The following is a 2,794-nucleotide window of genomic DNA, read 5'->3' on the forward strand; positions in this document are numbered from 1 at the left end:
GAATAGAGGTTATTCAATGGAAGTCAGTGTTGATAGCGCTGTTACCCTTCCAAAATGTTTATGTGGGCCCCACATGGGTTATGCTTAAAATGTATGAAGTTTCACCTATGAGATTCACTTAAGTTTGATAAACAAAACAAATTAGTTTAATTAGGGAACTGTCCTTTGTGCATGTGCGAGACCACACTCTTTTTGTCTACTAAGAGTTTCAGGAAATGTAGATTGTCTAACCTGCAATTGGGAAAAACTATAAAAATGGATGGCCAATAGGCCTATGTTTCAAACTGTGACTGGTAACTAGTTATTCGAGGTATACAGAATGTGCTCTCCTGTACATTTGCCTATTTGTCTAGTTAAACAGACAGAATGTGCGTTATCTTGTCACATTTACCTATTTCAAATTAAGTAGGCTATATATAAATTGTTATAACAATTTGCTGAAAAACCTGGTCTGGAGCTCTCGTTAATCTACGAGGATTTTCAAGTGCCTCTTTAGCTACGATCATGGTTTCGGGAAACTAAGACCATAGTACGATCGACTGTACGATTTAGGCTTACGATGCTTTCGGGAAACGCAGCCCTGATCAGTTATCATACCATGCATTGTGAAGCAGTCGACGATTAATATGTCAGCTTGTTGATGTAGTGACCATCGTCACGCAGGCACACACAGATTCCTGGTATCAAACATAGGGCCTAAACATGTCATTGTGTAGCAATGACAAAGGAGCAGAAGAATATTGATCTCCTCATCACACAGGCTGAAGTCATTCATGTTAAAACATGCCAAATGAGTGTGCGTTATCTCGGAAGACTATTAGCTAGTATTCCGAAACACATTCTACTGTAGCCAAAGACATGTAGGGCTACTATTTTAGCCAAACACACTCTACTGTACCCAAACACGACTATACCCAAACAGACTATTTTACCCATAGACACTCTAATAAGGCCTAATGCAAGTGCACAGTGCAGATGCAGTCAGTGAGTAAGATGTCAGTGATACACTGGAAGTAAAGATAGACTGCGTGTTGCAGTTGGTGATGATTTTTTCTTTCAGTGGCATTAGTACCTATTTCTCAGATCACAAATGAAATTCTCGAAAGTACTTATTCAGCCTCCACATCATCTAGTCACTTATGCTCATCATAAAAGTAATTTATGGTCATGAGATGGACACCTGCAAAATGTCAACTTTGCACACTGCCCCGTCTTCAAGCTAACCGTTCCACTACAGTCCCCCTAAAATCACACAATAACACTTGCGCACACACACACAGATTCCTTGCTTTATCGTATAGATCTGATGATGATGTACAGTACCAGTTGCTGCTCTCGCTTGTGCAGTAGTCTACATTCAATTAGTGAGATGGGTTTTGTTTGATTGATTTGATTGATTTAAAGGAAGACTGAATGTGGTAGGCTAAATGCAATGGCACACAAGTCATACATGTAATTGGTTTGGAGTGCTGCTGAGGAGAGGTGTTGATGTAGAAAACTAGAATGTGAAATTGCTTTAGGCTTATTAGTGTTTCTTACAGCCCTTGACAGCCTATAATCCCTTCCGGTTTGTAAGGCAACAGTTGTCCTCATCTCGCTCCCCATTATCCACAAACACAACGCATAGTCCGTAGCAAATCAGAGTGTCAGGCAACACAAACATTATTCTTAAACAATTAAAAGGCCTGAGCATACAGTCTACAAGTGAAGTGGAACACTGCAGTATGTCCTACATACATACAACAGCTAGAGGGCAGCAGAGCATCAATAACTTTAAATAAAGTCAAAAGTAATATCAAATGTAATGTTTTCAGATAAAATATAAAACTTAAACATATGGGTTAGGGTAGGGTCACATATTTTTCCTAAGTCCATGTATATACCTAGGAAAATAACTCAGATGAAAGTATACCTTTATCAATCAGAGAAACATTTCAAGCAATTTAGAGTCAGAAAAACATTCTCTCCCAAGCCTTTAAGTTGACGACCATGATGTCTGAAAGTTTCAAAGATTCAGAAACATGACAGTATCTTACTTCCATCTATCTCCATTATATTATCCCTCCATTCACTCTGCAAGAGGTCACCCAAGAATGGGCACTCTGTGAAACTTCAACAAAGCCCCTCCTCCCAGAGCCCCCACTGCAGCCCCCGTGTGTAAGCAGACTGGGCCTGCACTGGCAGAAAGGGGGCAGATGATCCCCTCGCATTTAAAAGGTTGATTTGTTTGTTCTCTACAGAATGGCTACAAATGCAGGTCACAGCCTGGGAACAATGGCCAGCCGGCCTCTCTGGGAGAAGAAGAAAGGTCCTTCTTTGCTCCTTTTCTTCTGCTGTAGTCAACTGTAAAAAGCCCTATAGAGAATGTGGGCATATCTCTTAATGCAGCCAGCCTTTCACCCCCACATCTTGAGGCCCTGACTTAAAACAAAAGATCAATCATGCTCTATTCCCCCTGAGACTGGGCTGGGCCCTGCAGAGTCAGGTGCTGGTGCTAAGGTCGGACACAGGATACAAGGACTTCAGCAGGACTACACTGGCCCACTGAGCTACAGATTAAAGATGAACAACTCATATTGACACAGCTGCTTCAGCCAGACCAAATATAGTCGGGAAGGAGTCGACCTGAGTGGATCACAGACTGCCGTGACACAGAGGTCAAAGCTTTCATCTCATATCCTCGAACATTCCTCAAAGTGGCTTATTTGTGTTCATTCAAAAATCATCAGATAACCATTGGGAGACAGCAAGGTCAGTACAATGCACAGAGAAAAAACAGGCATGTAAGATTAAC

The sequence above is a fragment of the Hypomesus transpacificus genome, chromosome 19, assembly GCF_021917145.1.
Source record: "Hypomesus transpacificus isolate Combined female chromosome 19, fHypTra1, whole genome shotgun sequence".
NCBI classification, from domain to species: Eukaryota; Metazoa; Chordata; class Actinopteri; order Osmeriformes; family Osmeridae; genus Hypomesus; species Hypomesus transpacificus.